The following is an 8,408-nucleotide window of genomic DNA, read 5'->3' on the forward strand; positions in this document are numbered from 1 at the left end:
TCCAACCTTTGCTCATTTTTCTAAACAGTTCTGAGCCGGGGAGGGGAAAAAAAACCTCAAGGACACTTCATTTATGCATCCAAAACAACAGAGTTGGGACCTTGAATTTCTGACCCTGACTCCTCTTACTCATTACCGCAAATGACTTCAGCAGCCAGCTCTTAAATCATCTCAGAAAATGCATGGAAATATTAAGCAACAGCAACAAAAAAATCCACCCCATCTTTCCATTCAGTCACACATTTACAAGCATCTTTTGGGCTGAAACAAAATCAAATGACAATGACTGAAAGCATCACCCACAGCTCTGCAGTGCTGGTAAAAGTCTCCTGGTTCCTGCTGGCCCCTCTGGTTCCAAGTCCACAGAGAACAGGTACAGGGGGCAGAGCTCCACCAGGAAACAAAATACTGGCTGCAGGGGAATTCAAACCAGGCTCCATGGCTGTGCTGGGGTCGGGGTGCTCCCCAGCCACAGGGAAAGGCTTTTCACAGCCCAAGGACTGGCTGCTGACTCAGGCTGGTACCACACTCACCTTGTCCCTCCTGGTGGTTTCTCTGCTCTCCTTCTCTCTGCCAGGCACTGGGAGGCACCTCTGGGTCTGTGCCTGCATCACCAGTGACTGCTCCTGCTGAAGGGGACAGCAGCCAGAGGGGACACAGGACTGAGCCCAAAACTCTGCAGGACAATCAAACTGCTCTGTGCTGGCTCATGTGGGGGATTTTTGTAAAGATGTTTTGTTTTCCTGGCTGTCCTTAACAATTCAGCATCTGTCCTTTCCCAGAAAAATCCACCTGGTCAGAGAGATGCCACAGACCCTGCAGTAACTGGCAGTAAATTTGTCTCTTCTGCACCTCTGTGACATGTGAGTCCCTCTGGCACGGAGAAGGAAGGCCAGGGCTTGGGGGAATGGGGTGGAGGAGCAGGAATGAGCCTTCTGGCAGACATCCCAGCCTGTCTTTGCACTGACCCCAAACCACTTGACAGACCAGGACACTGTGGGGACATTCCCCTCCCACAGTCTGAGCTGCCAGCTGTTGAGCACATCTGGGCTCTGATGTCACTGTGAGCCCCCAGGCTTCTCCTGCTTGGCAGGGACAGAGGAGCCTCCTGTCACTGAGATCATCCCCTGGGAGCCCCAGTGCTGTCCTTGCTCTGGGACACCCTGCTGGCCCTGACACCTCCCTTCCCCTCCCCTGTTTCATTTCCAGCTGACTCCTTTTCTCCAGGAAGGTGGGCAGTGGTTTCCAACCCACCAGCCACAATGGCTGCATTAAATTAATTATCCCTTCCAAACCATCAGGCTGAACCTTCTCTTTGGGTCCTTGTTTTCCCTCCTGTCACTGCTGTGCCTCCTGCTGGAAGGGTTCCAAAGAGGCTGAAAAGTGTTTTTGAAATGCAAACTTTGGCTGTGTCCCACAGGTGCCCCATGGTAACCTCTTGGCAAGATTGTGCACAAAGCCAGAATTAATTCATGCTGCCCCTCAGCCAGCTCTGCAGCCCAGAATTTTCCTCTCACTCAAATTTAAGCTCTTAAAGGAGTTGTGTGAATGGAGTGCTGAGCCCAGCAGACATCCTGTCTCCCACAGCAGCATCTCTGGGGGATCCCATCCCCTGAGGAGCTCTGCAGACCCCTCCCCACCCTCCCCTGCCTCACAGGGATGTCTGGAGGAGGCTCCTGCCCCAGCCCTGGGCAGGGTGGGGAATTCATCCCCCCACAGGGGCAAATTCCAATTTCCCTGTGCATATTGAGCCCCATCCCCGGGCCCTGTCCCCCCCTCTGGCACCAACACCCATCACATCCCCCCAGCCTGCACCAAGCAGATGGAACCTGCCTTGCACCTTGATTTCCTCCAAGCATCTCCCATAGCCCAGGGAGGGACCTGCCCCAAATCTGTCCCCTCACACCCCAGCAGCCACAGAAACCTCGTGTCTCTTCCCTCTTTTCCACACAGCCAGGCAGTTTTGCAAGCAGAAGGGCTGATCAGGATGATCCTGCCAGTTTGCCTCATCACCCACAAGATTTTCCTAATTTTGCTGGGATTTGGAACCGCCCCAAGAGACTTGAAAGACTTTTTTATTTGGCTGTGAGTGCTGGCTCAGCCTCTCTGTTCCCCCAGCTGCTGTGACACGAGCCAGAGGTGTCTGGATGTTTGCACAGGATCCAGCTGAGAGGTGGATCACCACCACCTTGTGATCTCAGGTATAAATCACACCTGTGTGCTCTGGTACCTGACAGTGGCAGCTCTATCCATCAGCAGATCAATTATGCTAATCCCATTCATAAATAACTCTCCTGTTGGTATAATTGGATCTAGGTGTGAATGAGACTTATCTAACATGCTGAGGGGCAGGATCATTCATCCATCATGAACTTGAGTTCTTAATCCTCATTTTTAACCTGATACTTCCACCAAGAAAACACCCATTCACCTTTATTGTAAAGTTTTGAAAAACTTCATGTCTGCCCTTCCTATTTTGGGCTTTTCCCCATCCCCAAGTGCTGCCACATCAAGCAGAGCCCACTCAAACACAGAAATGACTGGAAAGCTGCTGTTGAAAAGCAGAGATGCTCAAAAATCCTGCAGCTCACTGTGGGCCAGGTCCAAGCTCCTGCTTTCATCAGCAGCTTCCTCTGTGAGCACAGACCACATCTGGCACCCTGTGCTCTGGCTCTGCCACAGCTGGGAGGTGGTTTTGTCACTTGGGTGATTCACATGTGGTGAGTCCCCTCAGGGCAGGGACCTCTTCTTGCTCTTCATCCCAGCCTGCCTGGGCTCCCTGGGGCTGTCACCAGCACTGGCTGCTGTCCTGTCTCCTCTTAGGGCAGTGGAAATGGGAATATGATCAGCCCAAGCAGGACCAGGGTCAAGGTTGTCTCCTGAAGGCCTGGAGATGTGGCAGACCCTCCAGGCCAAAAGCTTTTCCATGCTTGCAGTCCATCTCAGCAGTTGTACCTAACAAAAAGACATCCTCCTTTCGTCTTATGCATTTTTGGAGGGCTGGAAATGACCTTAAAAACCATCTCATCCCATGGGCAGGGACAGGTTCCACTACACCAGCCTGCTCAGACCTGGCCTTGGGCACTTCCAGGGATGGGGCACTCTGATTTCAAGAGGATTCCACGATTTTCTGCAAACCCAGCTCCTGCTCCCAGCTCCCTAGGGCTCGGTGCAGGGAAGGGTTTTTCCCTCTGCAGCCTGGATGGAGCAGCACGTGCAGATCCCTGTGACACAGGCACAGCCCTGTCTGCTGAAGAGGCAGCCAGGGATCCCTCCGGGCTGCACACACCCATGGTGCCCTTATCACCCGTTTCCTACTGATAAGGAGCTGGAACACGGGTAAAGCCGGCCTGTCTGAAGGCCCAGGTGTGTCACCCATCAGTGAGCTCATGCCTGCTCTGTGTGAGCAGTGACTGCTCTGCAGCTTTTACAGCACGTGGGTGAGTCACACAGCACCAGGCAGGTGTCACCAGCCCCCGGGGACACTCACTTTTTTCCAGTCAGCCACCCCTCAGAGCCAAGGCCTGAGGGGGAAAAAAATGTTCCAAGGGATGGCTTTGCCCTTGATGTGTGGAAAGATCGGTGCCTGGTTTGTGATGCAAATCCCAGTGCCCCCAGTCTGCTCCATTGAGCCATCCCAGTGCTCCCAGTCTGCTCAGCTGAGCCATCCCAGTGCTCCCAGTCTGCTCAGCTGAGCCATCCCAGTGCCCCCAGTCTGCTCCATTGAACCATCCCAGTGCTCCCAGTCTGCTCAGCTGAGCCATCCCAGTGCTCCCAGTCTGCTCCATTGAGCCATCCCAGTGCTCCCAGTCTGCTCCATTGAGCCATCCCAGTGCCCCCAGTCTGCCCCATTGAGCCATCCCAGTGCTCCCAGTCTGCTCCAGCTGAGCCATCCCAGTGCCCCCAGTCTGCTCCATTGAGCCATCCCAGTGCTCCCAGTCTGCTCCATTGAACCATCCCAGTGCTCCCAGTCTGCTCCATTGAGCCATCCCAGTGCCCCCAGTCTGCTCCTCAGTGGCCCCCCCAGACCCTTCCCCATCCCTGTGCCTCCTTTGGACACTCTCTCACACCTTTAGATCTTTTTGTTATTGAGGTGCCCAAAACTCCCCCAGCACCTGAAGCTGTCCCAGCCAGAGCAGAGCTGGACAATCCCTCCCTGGCTGACCAGGGATGCTGTCCCTGATGCCCCAGGACAGGGATGCTGTCCCTGATGCCCCAGGACAGGGATGCTGTCCCTGATGTCCCTCCTGGCTCCAGGGCACTGCTGACTCAGCTCCTGCTGGACAATCACCAGGACCCCCACATCCCTTTCCAAGCTGCTGCTCCATCTTTTCCTTTCAGGCCTTTCCCTTGGCTCCTCTAAATAAAATTAAACTGGGAATTCCCACTATAGTTCAAGAGCAAAGCAGGCTGGTTTGCTTTCCCAGCCTGTAAATAACCCTCATTTCCCAGACTGCCAAGTGGAAGCAGCTGTTTGAGCACTAAGGTGCTTATCTGGAAATGTAAAGCTCTTGAAGGAGCTGTGGCAGAGGGGGAGCTCAGATCCGGTAACCCGGGTTATTTTTAAGTCTCTTGTTTTATTCAATGCAGCTGAATTTCCTCACTAGCCCAGTGCTGGATGTGGGATATAAATAGAAATTAATCCAGGCCTGGTCAGAGTTATCTGCCTGCAGCCCTTGCTCCTGGCAGCTGGACAAGGGAGGAAGGGCCTGGACATCACTGGAATGTGACCTGCTCACAAAACAACCGAGATGAGGTCAGCTCCTTGGAAGGAAAAAATGTCTTACCCAGGACAAAAAGAGGCCTGGAGAGCCATCCCACTCCCAGCTTGGCACCCACTGTGGGAACAGAAGGATGGTGCTGGCAGCAAAAGCTGCTCTGTGCTGCTCCGAGCTGCTTTGGCTCCCAGTGTCCCACTGGGAGGGAATGGGAACCTCTGGGTGCTAAACTGGGGTGACTTCCCTGGCCAGGGGTACACAGGGAAAAGGATGGTGGGAGGAAATGAAATCCAAAAGTTAGTGCCAAGCATAGGGAAGAAAATACGTAGTATTTTATATATTACATTGAAAATATAATATGTAATTCTATAGAAATGTAATCCCAGAATCCTGTTCCAAGGATCTCCCACTGTCCCAGGCTGCTCCAGCCCCAGTGTCCAGCCTGGCCTTGGGCACTGCCAGGGATCCAGGGGCAGCCACAGCTGCTCTGGGCACCCTGTGCCAGCCCTGCCCACCCTCCCAGGGAACAATTCCTGCCCAAGATCCCATCTAATCCTGGAAAAGCCATTCCCTGTGTCCTGTCCCTCCATCCCTTGTCCCCAGTCCCTCTCCAGCTCTCCTGGAGCCCCTTTAGGCCCTGGCAGGAGCTCTGAGCTCTCCCTGGAGCTTCTCCTCTCCAGGTGAGCACCCCCAGCTCTCCCAGCCTTTCCTCACATTACATTTTATAAAATATATGTATAAATATCAGGCCAATGGCTACAAGAGAATCACCAAATCCCAGGTTTTTCTGGTCATCCTCAAGCAGGGGCTGCTCAGAGGATTTGTTTCCCTTTTCCCAGCCAGAGTAAACAAAGGTGCTGCCAGCTGGCAATGCAGGAAAAATCTCCACAGGGATCCAGCCAGCAGCATCCTCCAAACCAGCTGCACATCTGGGAAACCTCCACAGCTCACACCCCTCCCTGCCAGCTGCCAGCACATCTGGGAAACCTCCACAGCTCACACCCCTCCCTGCCAGCTGCCAGCACATCTGGGAAACTCCTCACCTCACACCCCTCCCTGCCAGCTGCCAGCACATCTGCACCAAACCTCCACAGCAGCAGACCTGCCCCAGAAAGGGGCTTTGGGGTGGGTTTGTGTCCAGCAGCAGCTCCTGGGTCACCCCCTCTGGCTCTGCCAGGTTTCAGAGGTCTGGGCCATGGAAATGGCTCTGAGCCCTGCAGGAGCCATGGATGGATGGATGGATGATGGATGGTGGATGGATGATGGATGGATGGATGATGGATGGATGGATGGATGGGTGGATGATGGATGGATGATGGATGGATGATGGATGGATGGGTGGATGGATGGATGGATGGATGGATGATGGATGGATGGATGGATGGATGGATGATGGATGGATGATGGATGGATGGATGGATAGATGATGGATGGATGGATGATGGATGGATGGATGGATGGATGGATGGATGGATGATGGATGGATGATGGATGGATGGATGGATGATGGATGGATGATGGATGGATGATGGATGGATGGATGGATGGATGCATGGATGGATGGATGGATGGATGGATGATGGATGGATGGATGGATGGATAGATGATGGATGGATGGATGGATGGATGGATGGATGATGGATGGATGATGGATGGATGATGGATGGATGGATGATGGATGGATGATGGATGGATGGATGATGGATGGATGATGGATGGATGGATGGATGGATGGATGGATGATGGATGGATGGATGATGGATGGATGGATGGTTGGATGGATGATGGATGATGGATGGATGATGGATGATGGATGGATGGATGGATGATGGATGGATGGATGGATGGATGGATGGATGATGGATGGATGGATGGATGGGTGGATGATGGATGGATGGATGGATGGATGGATGGATGGATGGATGCTCAGGAGGTTCCCTGGCCCCAGGGCACTGCACTGACCTGTGCAGCTCCAGGGCATGGAGGGGACATCACCTGTCCCTTCCACCCCAGACTGGGATTCTGTGACTTTCCCCTGCCTGTGCTAACGCTGATGAAATCAGTTTTCCTTGGAGGGGTGGCTCAGACCCTTTTTGGGGATTTTCCAAGCTTCACAACCCACAGCAGAGTCCCCTGCACATCTGTCAGGCACTTCTCAAACTCCTCGCTGAGATTTCAGCCTTGCAGAAGTTTTGGCTGGCTGGGCTCTTTGCAAAGACATCAATTTCACCCTCTAATAGGCACAGCAAACTTGATTTCAGGCCCACTTAGAATGCTGTAAATCCAGGCTAACCACATTAAACTCAGGGCAGCTGATGCCAGAGACTTAAAACCAGCACAAGTAAAAGTCACCTCAGGTGTGTGCAGCCAACAGCCTGGCCTGAGGCCACCCTGCTTTGTAAAGCAGAAATTTCTCTATAAATGTTCCATTAATATTAACAGCTAAATCCCTGCCTTGCCTTAAAACCCTCAGCCCCACCTAAGTTAGCAGCAAGAGTTGTGATTTAATTTGCTCCCAAGGCTGACAGCCCACAGCAGCAGTGGCTGCACACTGATGTAGTTCCCCTGGAGTTAAATCACATTTATTTCTGTCTCTAACAGGGGTATAAACACTGCCCTGACTGAGGAACAACCTTTTGCTCCGTCCCTTTTCAAGGCACAGGAGAAAATCTGAATGGAAACCACCAAGTCCTACAACTTCTCCTTCAATTTATCACCTAAATTTCACCTAGTGAAAAATTCCCCAGGAGTATGAAATCTAGTGGGTTATTTTCTCTTTCAGTAAATTATTTTTGAGGCTTTCTAGAAATTTCCCACCATAAAGAAGAGCTTTAAATAAAACACAGCTTGGAGCTGATGCATCAACCCTCAATTGATGGGGTACATCAGGAAATATTCATTTTTTAGTAGTAAGGAGAAGCTTTTTTTTCCTGAATTAAAGGGAGCAGCAGCCAAGCACAGCCCTGGTCTATCCTGCTCCTAATAAATCCTTTCAATTTCCCTGTGGCTCCAGACAAGCTGGGCTCAACAAGGCACAGCTCAAACCTTAAAATTTCCCTGACTAACCACATCCCAAACTAATCCCAAAGCAATGGTTTCACTGAGGTGAGGAGGAGGAATTAAACATAATTTCATGAAATTATTTTATATTTATATTTATATTTATATTTATATTTATATTTATATTTATATTTATATTTATATTTATATTTATATTTATATTTATATTTATATTTATATTTATATTTATATCTATATCTATATCTATATCTATATCTATATCTATATATCTATATATTTATATCTACATCTAGATCTATATTTATAACTATATCTATAACTATATTTATAACTATATTTATAACTATATTTATATCTATATTTATACAGAACAGCCTGAGCCAGAGGGAATTTCTTGCCATGCTCCCCCAAACCCAGCCTGGCCACTGGTTTGTACTGGTGTGGTTGCACTGGTGCCCACACTGAGTGAAAAACCCAACCACAGCTTTTAGAGACAAGACAAATTTGGGCTTTCAGATTGTTTCAGATCATGTGAACAGTCAGTTTTAGTTTCTGTTCAGAACATGAACAGACTGAAACCTGAAACCAGAAAGAAATCAGAGAGAAGCAGAAGAGTGGGCAGCTTGTAAGAGAAAAGAAAGGCTCAGTAGCAAAACCTCCCCATTGAGA

The sequence above is a fragment of the Oenanthe melanoleuca genome, chromosome 17 (genome assembly GCF_029582105.1).
Source record: "Oenanthe melanoleuca isolate GR-GAL-2019-014 chromosome 17, OMel1.0, whole genome shotgun sequence".
NCBI classification, from domain to species: domain Eukaryota; kingdom Metazoa; phylum Chordata; class Aves; order Passeriformes; family Muscicapidae; genus Oenanthe; species Oenanthe melanoleuca.